At 45.4% G+C, this 10,120-nt stretch overlaps 1 long non-coding RNA gene across 2 annotated transcripts; it reads left to right on the forward strand.

Moving 5' to 3' along the window:
* Positions 1-2,607: 2,607 nt before the first annotated feature.
* On the forward strand, positions 2,608-6,784 carry LOC309867440. 2 transcript variants are annotated; one of them, XR_014313174.1, is made up of 3 exons: positions 2,608-3,030; positions 4,096-4,466; positions 6,561-6,784. It is a non-coding gene; the product is annotated as an uncharacterized lncRNA (long non-coding RNA). The 2 variants fall into 2 exon arrangements; XR_014313175.1 differs by having other exon boundaries at positions 2,608-3,021.
* Positions 6,785-10,120: the final 3,336 nt, after the last annotated feature.

Raw genomic sequence — 10,120 nt, forward strand, 5'->3', positions numbered from 1 at the left:
AAAACTAACCATCACAAGTCCACTCCTCATCAACTTGGCATCCGTGTACATCTCCTTAAACCAAACTTATTCTCCAAATAAAGACAATAAAAAAGGCCATAAATCTGCCTAACATGATACAACAATCTTGCAAACAACCAAAAATGCACTAATTCCTTCCCCAGAAGAGGAGGTAAACTCCCTTAAAGATGTTTCTTCTTCTTCCTGATATTCTATAACTTGATTACTATGATGTAAAATTAACAAATCTTAAAAACTATCATATAAAGATAATACATCTTATGTCCTCGTTTCTGTAACTGGTCATGTGGTCAGAGCTGGTACTTATAATGATTTCCTTACACTAGCCCTTCTGTATTCCTTTTACTTTCAGCAATCACCTCAGTTAGTCACAGCTCTTCATCTGGTGGGGTGACCCAAACCTTCATTCCTGTAGGGTCTGGGCCTTTAGCAGTCCTGCCTGGATTGGGTTGTTGTAGTTTGTCTCTGACCTTACTCATAAGGCATGGTAATACCAAGGGACACCCTTAGAGATCTCCTATCTTCCAGACATACTCTTCTTTACCTCCTTTGTGCATTCGCAGCCCAATTTTCCCTTGTTAGTGAAGACCAATCACCCTAGTCGGCACAGTAACTCTCTTCTCTGCCTGTTGATTCGGGGACATGAGGGGTCCGAAAGGGCTGGGCTGAAATCGTAACTTCCAGTTCAATGGAATCATTGTCGTGCCTCCTGGTGAAAACATTCCTCCCTTTGGGACCAAGACCTCTAGGCCAGCAGAGCATAAGGTCATGGGAACAGGAAGCAAAAATTTGGCTAGTGAGCAACTAGGGGTAACGAGAGGTGCCCCTCCCATTTCCATCTCTTGATTCCTGGACCTATGAATCCTGGCTATGGGGGAAACAGTCCCATATATTAACCCTAATTCAGAGTTGATAGAGCCTTCTGGAAAACTTCACCCCAGCCCTGCAAGGTATCGCCACCTAACTGGATTTACAACGGAGTGTTCAAAAGATCATTCCACTGTTCTGTCAAACCACATGCTCCAGTGTGGTGGGGACCATGGTAAGACTGTGAATTCCATGAGCACTGACATATTGTGGCCCTTCTTTTGCTGTTCCTTGGTCAGAAGCAATGCTGGGTGGGATACCATGGTGGTGGCGTCAGGCATTCTGTAAGTGCATGGATGGTCGTGTTAGCAGAAGCGTGGCATGACAGACAAGGCAAATCTGGATCCAGAGTGTCTATTCTAGAAAGAACAAAATGCTTTTTTTTAAAGCCTCTTCCATGACCAAAGGGGTTCTAGGTCATCAACCTACCCCTCACCACCCTGGAGGTGTTGCCCTGTCAGGGGCTGGGGTGTGTCCCTGTTGCCAGCAGTTGAGGCACTCATCAGTGGCCATACCCAGGCTGCTGAGCCCTGGAAAGCCACCATGGCCACTTTGTTCACGAGCCTGTTGGGAGACAGTGGGGTGGCTGCAGAAAGAGGCCAGCTGGTATCCACAGGACATGTCATCCTATCCATTTGCATATTAAAATTCTCCTCCGCTGAGGTCATCCTTCGGTGAGAATTCACACGGGACACAAATATCTTCACGTTTCCCACCGTCCCTCTATTCAGAGAAGTTTATCCACATAATTCTGCCTCAAATTTCCTTGTCACCAACTTTCCAATCATGCTTGTCCCAAATCCCTGACCATCCAGCCAAACCACTGGCCACAGACCATGGATCGATATTTAATCACATGTCTGGTATTTCTCCTTCCAAACAAAGTGAAAACCCAGGGGTGCTGCCCAACTTCTGCCCCCTGGGAGGATTTCCCTTCACCACTGCTTTCAGGGTTGTCCCAGAGAGGGGCTGCAGCGCCATGGCCGCCCACATCCAGGTAACTGCATATCACACAGAACCATCTGGAAACCAGGCCTGTGTCTTCTCTTCCTCTGTCCACTGATGGCAGGGAACTCCCTGTGAGGCTATGCGTGTGGACTGGGAGAGAGAGGTCAGGGAACCCGGGCTGGAGGCCATGAGGTTCTGGGTCAGTTCTCTGTGTTATAACCTGCTTCTGCCTTCAGGCCAGGGTCTGTCAGCTCAAGCAGGATCCCGTCCATATTATGTCTGTTTGATGACGGAGCACACCAGCAGGGATTGGTGGGTCCTATACCATCTGAGCTCACATTGTCTGGTAACCTGGTGGCCTGTGGTTAAGTGCTTTGTCTCTGCTGAGGCCCAGGAGCAGAAAAAGGGCTGTTTCTCAAAAGGAGAACAGTTAACTTGGGAGGATGGCCCTGGGCTTTGCTGCAAAGTCCTAAGGGCCAAGTGCTGATTCACGTCTAACGGCCTGCTAAGGACTCCAAACAGCATCCCTATCTGCTGCTGACCCTTCAAGCCCCATTCACTCCACTGGCTTGTAGGGCTCTAGTGGCAGAAGAGCTTTTTTGGCGGCCCAGGCCTGTGGCAGAGCCTTCTCTTTTCTGAGCCCACTGAAAACCAGCAGCACTTTGGGTCCCTTCGTAAATGGGCTGGAGTAACACCCTCATGAGTAGCGTGTTGTCTCCAAAACCTAGAGGCCCCCAAAACATTGTGTCTCTTTCTTGGTTGCAGAAGGAGCCAGATACAAACTATCCATCTCCTTACCAGGGATGTCTTGACATGTTCACACCGTGGGACACCAAGAAATTTCACTGAGAGAAAAGGCCCCTGGATTTTTATGGGATTTATTTCCTACCCTCCGACATGCAATGTCTTACCAATAACTCTAGAGCAGTTGCTACTTCTCATTCGTGAGGTCAGTCAGCTGCTGTCATTAACGTAACGGATCAGTGTGACATCTTGTGGAAGAATAAAATGTCCAAGGTCCCTGTGAACTGAATTATGACATAGGGCTGGAAGACTGCTCTACCTCTGAGGGAAGAGAGTGATGATATATTGCTGACCTCGCCAGCTGAAAGAAGCTGCTCCTGGTGATGTGTACTAAAAGGTGTCAAGGAAAAAGCATTTGCCAGACCAACGGCTGCATGTAAGGTATCAGGGGTACGTTAATTTGGCACAAATTTCTGCAATCCTTCCAGGTCTGTGGTAGTGCTTTTGTTTACCTTTTTTTTTTTCCTAGATGGAGGCAGTCCTAGTGGCTTCTGTTGGCCTTTCCTACCATAATAATCCTCACTTCACAGGTCAGAGAACCAATGTGGGGATTGGACCAGCTGCTGAGTATATTTATTCCAACGATGCATTTTTGGAACTAGGGAGATAACCACAGGATGGGCTTGAGGACTGCAAAGGCCTGAATGTCTGCGTCTCTTCAAAATTCCTAGTTGAAATCCTAACCCTTAAGGGTGGAAGTATGACTAGGTGGGGGCTTTGGAAGGGGCTAAGTCATGAGGGTAGAGCCCTAGTGCATAGGAAGGGACTAGGAGTAGTGCTCTTGTGAAAAAGACTCCCCGGGGCACCCTAGCCCCTTCCACCAGGCGAGGATCCAGTGAGAGGTCTGCAGCTCAGAAGAAGGCCCTCACGCAGGCATGCTGGCACCCTGGTCTTGGACTTGCAGCTTTCAGAATTGTAGGCAGCCCATTTTGGTTTACGCAGTCTGTGGCACTTTGCCCCAGCAGCCTGAATGGACTAAGACAGGGACTCACTGGTCCCACTGAGAAATGAATCTGAGTTGAAACTCCACTGTCACCAGACTTCCACAAGCCCCTGCCCTGGAAGACCACAGGCACTTTTGAGTCTCTTGGAATTAATGTCACTTTAAAGTCAATGCCCAGTAGTCCCTGAAGGGTCGAATTACTTCCTTTTTCCCAATGTACAGTTAGAAGTCAAAGTAAGAAGTTAAAGCTTTTTACAAAGTAAAAAAAGTTTAAGTCAAGTAAAAGGCCATAGGGCCCTTGGGAAAGACAAGGCGAGGAGAAAGATTCTCGGTATAAATTCGGGCAGTGTGTTGCACTCCTTCCTTAAGGGAACCTGGCTTCTCCTTCATTCATGAGACCCAGAAGTTTTTAAACTGGCTCACCTCTGGGAACTGACTGAGGGCATGATTCTGCTTTTATGATTCGGGTTGGACTTTTGCTCATTTGACCTAGAATGTGTCTGTTCAAACAGATGGAGTGCGAATTTAGTAGGCTGCTTATCTGCTCCTCTTCAAGGAACACCATGATCACCCAGCCAGCCCCACGGATCTGTGGGAGTCAGACTACTCTGACTGCTGATTTGGCTCTCTGCTGCCCTTGACCACAACCGTGCCTGCGTGACCTCTGGCAGTTGAAGGCGGACATTTGACCCCTACCATTGCAGGATCCAATTACTCCCACTGCACCTAGTTTTCCTGATTCAGTGACTACGGTCAAGATGATGAGGTCTGGCCTACTGAGAAGAATGATTGCAGAGTTCCTCAAGGATGCCTGGGCTCCCTTCCCAAAGTGATTTATCGCAGCAGAGGTGGAAGGTATGTCTTCTGGACTCTCCCTGTGTGGGTGAGTAAATCCTAAATAACAAATCCACTCTAAAATTCCGATCTCGCCAACCCTTTGACTTTCTTCATCTACATTAAACTCAGGCTGGCAAGGCATTTCTTTTAAGTTTTTATAATTTTTTATTTTTTAATGAACATATAATGTATTATTGTCTGTGAATTGGTCTGTGAATTGCCAGATTTACACACTTCACAGCACTCACCATAGCACATACCTTCCCCAAGTCCATAACCATCCCAACCACCCTCTCCCTGCCTCCCTCTCCCCAGCAACCCTCAGTTTGTTTTGTGAGATTAAGAGTCTTTTATGGTTTGTCTCCCTTCTGATCTCATCTTGTTTCATTTACTCTTTTCCTACCCCCAACCCCCTATGTTGCCTCTCAACTTCCTCATATCAGGGAGATCATAATTGTCTTTCTCCGACTGACTTATTTTGCTAAGCATAATACCCTCTAGTTCCATCCATGTCATTTCAAATGGCAAGATTTCATTTCTTTTGATGGCTGCATAGTATTCCATTATATATATATATACACCACATCTTCTTTATCCATTCATCTGTTGATGGACATCTAGGTTCTTTCCATAGTTTGGCTATTGTGGACATTGCTGGCAAGGCATTTCTAATTCACTTACTGTGGGTCCACCTTTTGGTTCATATTTCAGACAAACTGTTAGAGTCCTTTATGACTCCCTGAGCTGAGACATTAAATGCAGAATTTCTGCTTAGTGAACCCATGTCAATGAATTTGGCCTGATCCAACTTTACATTCTTTCCACCATTATCCTACACTCCCAGGATTCATTCACACACACCTTCCCCAGATTTCTGTCTGCATAAGTTAGAAAACTCAGATAGTTCTTTTGAAGCATAGCACACCTCCTCATGGGTCCCATTTTGTAGCTCCTCTTTAGGGGTCCACTGGGACTTGAGTCTGGCTGTAGGTCAAGAAGCAGAGAGGTGATGGGAGTGGGTCCTGAGGAGAATCAGCATTGTCTTGCCTGGCAATGCCTTAGGGGAGGACATGACAGCTTCTTTAGGCCATGCAGGGCTAGTCCCCTCAGATGAGAGGGAAAGGCTACTATTGGAAGTGGGGAGGCTGCTTCCTCTGACAAAGAAGACTCTTCAGAATGTGGGAGCTCAAGGTCCCTAGTTCATCAAGGTCCTATTACATGTCCCCATTCCAAGTTATAGGATCCTGTGCTTTCTCAATCAATGCCTTCACTTTCACAGTAGACACCTTGTGAGGGTAGGAGTTAAACTTGGGTTGTTAATTCAGCTACAGGCAGGATAACATTCTGTGCCTGATTTTCAGCAGGCTCAGCCCTGTACCTTGAGGAGATAAGGTTCTCTTCAGGGCACGTACAGAAGCTTTTAGGTCATTTGGCAGCATTTGAGCTGGGTCCAACCCCTGAACTCATCCCTTCCTTGCATTTTATCCAGAGATACTAGGAGCAAGCGGCCAACCTCATTATATTCCTTAGTTTTCCAAATGTATGAAAAGGTATGAAAGTATTCATAAACACCGTTACTTGGCTCCTTGCATCTAAGAGGTTGATTAGGAGTATCCAATGGAGCAATTTTGCATATCTCTATTGCCAGATTACTTCACGGACTATCAGTGCTCTTTCTACTAGAAATATAGTCATTAGCATTTTTAAGTCTAATCAGATTAGAAAGCAAATTCCAGACACCCAGAACCAATTCAGAAAACTCATTCTTAAAATTCTGTCCCCCTAGAACCACCTTCAGGGTTGAAATCTATGGTGGTTGGATTCTCTGAAGAAATAGAACCAAAAGTATGTGTATACATAGTATCACTCTAGTCCTCACCCAGTGGTCTGAGAATCAGGAGAGCTAATGGTGTAAGCTCCAAGTCCAAGTCTGAGATCAAAGGCAGGAGAAGATCAACATGCCAGCTCAAAGGCAGGCAGAGAGAGCGAATTCTCCCTATTCTGCCTTTCTTGTCCTATTCAGGCCTCCAAAGGACTGGACGAGACCCACCCACACAGGAGAAGGCAATCCGCTCTACTCCATCTACCAATTCAAATTATTATTTATTAATATTTTATTTGTATGTTATTTTATTGACAGAAAGAGCAAGAGAGCACAAGCATGGAGAACAGCAGAGGGAGAGGGAGAAGCAGGCTCTCTCTGCCAAGCAAGGAGCCCGATGTGGGACTCCATCCCAGGACCCTGAGCTGAAGGCAGATGCTTAACCATCTGAGCCCCCCAGGCACCTCTACTGATTCAAAGGTTAATCTCATCCAGAAACACCCCCACAAAGACAAACCATAAGAGACTCTTAAGCTCTGGAAACAAACTCAGGGTTGCTGGGGGTGAGGGGTGGGGAGATGGGGTGGCTGGGTGATGGACATTGGGGAGAGTATGTACTATGGTGAGAAAAATAAAAATAAACTTAAAAAAGAAAGAAAGAAAGGAACACCCTCATGGAAACACCTAGAAGAATACTGTTTAATCACATATCTGGGCCCTGGGTGAGCTAGCCAAGCTGACACATGAAGTAAACTAAAAAAAAAAAAAAAAAAAAAGGCACTTTGTCTCCTGAGTCTGCTGGAGAAGTCAGCCCTGAGCGTTAGGGAGTAGATTACATATGGTCCTTTCCTTGGAGGTATCACTTTATAAAGGGGACCCATAGGAAAGATGGCTCTGCTCACACAGTGGTTACTTGGGCTCCTACAAGGGGTCTTGGGCATGGAGGCTGGTGCCCATGCATTTTAATCTCTAGCTGGGAGGAATGGGAAAGGAAGAAAGACTTTTTTTTTTTTTTTAAAGATTCTATTTATTTATTTGACAGAGATCACAAGTAGGCAGAGAGGCAGGCAGAAAGAGAGATGAGGAAGCAGGCTCCCTGCTGAGCAGAGAGCCTGATACGGGGCTTGATCCCAGGACCCTGGATTCATGACCTGAGCCAAAGGCAGAGGCTTAACCTACTGAGCCACCCAGGCGCCCCATGACTTTTTATCTATCCCCTGTCATCTTGAAAAAACCATGTCTATCCTTTGCCAAATATGTCTGGCCCGTGCTAATTTTGCTGAGCAGGACTTGGTGGGACAGAGCTGCTTCTTCGGAGCCAGAGGGAAATATTTCAATTTAACTTTTGTTTAAAAAATTTTCACTCAAATTTTGCATTCTCCTCCTTATATTACTTTTCCCCAAATATTTGAGTAGAAGATGATGCTGCATTTTTATCCCTCAGCTCTATTATTCCTAGGAAAGTGGATTCGAGAGAAAGACCAGTTCCAAGGCTCTTTGTCAGGGACTAATGACACTACAATAGTTAAGATCAATATTCTACTGTCTTTCCTGCCTTCTCTTCCATCTGTCCAGTTGCCAATGGAGAAAGTAAGGCCTAGAGAAGGGCGCCCATTTGCTTAGTATGTCAAGGCAGGAGATGCAAAGGAATCAGAGCAGCAACAGGGTAAACTGGGAGATTTGCTGGGTGTGTCTGCCATGCCCTAGCCTTATCCAGAGGGAGATTTTGCAGCTAAGATGTTTAGTGTAAATCCTACTCACCTATATATTCAAATTACAGACCATAGTCTATGCACCTAAGGCCCATTGCATGTAACTTTACATCCATATCAAGGAAGTTCAGTCTTTGAGAAAATAAACATTGACCCAGCTTCAAACAAGTCAAACCTCCTGTTTATTTTTAGTCCTCTGGATATGTGCAGATCATCCCTAATGCAATGAAGAAAATGCAGATGCATCTCATAATTACTCAGCTAGTAAATCAGGGCTGAAAGGCTGCTGGGGACAGTGTGTTCTGTTGACCTTGGCCAGGGAGGTAGCTCAAAGTTGTCCTTGAAGAACAAGTGAGATGGGTGGGGTGGGGGATGGGTAAGACACTCCTGGTTGGTGTATGCTGAGAGAAGGCTTGAGCGAGAGTACAGGGTGTCAAATAATGGATCTTAAGGGGCCTATGTAGAATGAGGAGTGTGGGATGTGTGTGTGTGTGAGTGTGTTGTGTGTATGTGTGGTGCGCGGTGTGCTCTGTGTATGTATATAGGCTGTGGTAAGTGTGTGTGGTATGTGTAATGTGATATGTATTGATGTGATGTATGTTTATATATGGTGTGTATGTATAGTGTGTGTATGTATGGAATGGTATGATTGTGTATGTGGTATATGTGTGGTGTGGTATGTATGTGGTGTATGTATGTGGAGTATGTGTATGTGTGGTGGGTGTGTAGTGTGTATGTATGAATGTGGTGTTGTATGTGTGGTATATCTGCATGTAGTATGTGTTTGTGTGGTGTATGTATGTGTGTGTTGTATGTGCACTGTGTGCATATTGTGCAGTATGTATGTTCTGTGCTGTGTGTATGTGTGGTGTATGTGGTGTCTTGTGTGTTGTATGTTGGTATGTGTGGTATATGTGGTGTGGGGTGTGCATGTGTGTTGCACGCATGTAGTATGCTGTGTGGTATATGTGATGTGTGGTATGGGTATAGTGTGTGTGGTATGTGTGGTATATGTGATGTGATGTTGTATGTGATGTGTGGTATGGGTATAGTGTGTGTGGTATATATTTATGTGGTGTATACGTGGTATGTGTATGTGGTATGTGTTGTAAGGCATGTGTGGTGTGGTATGGTGTGTGTGTATGTGCAGTGTGCATGCGGTGTGGTGTTTGTATGTGGGTGTATATGTGTGGTGTGTGGGTGTGGTATGGTGTGTGTCTATGTGGTGTATGCTTGCATGTGTGTTGTATGTGTGTATTGTGGTTTGGTATGAGTGTGCATGGTGCATGTGTGGTGTGTATGTGTGTGGTGTGTGGTGTGTGTAGTATGTATGTGTGTGGCACGTGTGGTATGGTATGTAGGTCCATGTAGTAAGTCTGTGGTGTATGTGCTATATGTTTGTATTTGGGGTGTGTGTATGTGTATGTGTGGTATGTGTGGTATGTGTATGGTGTGGTGTGTGTGTGGTGTATATGTATGTAGTATGAGTTTGTGTAGTGTGTCTGGTGTGTAGATCTGGTGTGTATGGCATATGTTTGTATGTGGAATGTGTGTATGTGTGGTGGGTTTATGTGTGTGATGTTTGGTTTTCACATTTTGAATTTCATGGACCAGTTAAAATCATCACAAATAACCATGTCACCCACAACTATCATTACTATTTTATAAAGAATATCCTAACATCAAAAGTATAAAAGACAAAATCTCAAAATTGAAAAACAGAATTAAGTTAGATTTAAGAAAAATCCACTGTGTCACTTATATGTTTTCCCCATATTGCCCAAGACTGAAGAAAATGTGGCTGTGGAGGAGGGCTGCTCCCATGCCTGGAGTCTGGGGACTGTGAAAGGTCACAAAACCTTGGGTCCATCTCCAGACTTGGATCTGGCAGGCTGGGTCTTGCAGCTCTGCACCTGCCTCCAGAAGGGCCTGTCTGTGACTGGTCAGTGTAGCAGAGACGTTTCCCCCCAAAGTACACCTGCTGAGGAAAACCTGCCACTGCTGCTAAAATAGGACCAAGAGTCTATTCCCGATGCCGTGCTAAACACATTCTTGTTTAGTGTTTACAAAGCTAACTCAAGTTTCACAACAACCTCTTGAGGTAGACAAGACTATCATCTCCCTTTTGCGGATAAGGACACCAGCGGCTGCAGAGACCTAAGGCAT

This window comes from Mustela nivalis (genome assembly GCF_964662115.1).
Source record: "Mustela nivalis genome assembly, chromosome: 6".
NCBI lineage: Eukaryota > Metazoa > Chordata > Mammalia > Carnivora > Mustelidae > Mustela > Mustela nivalis.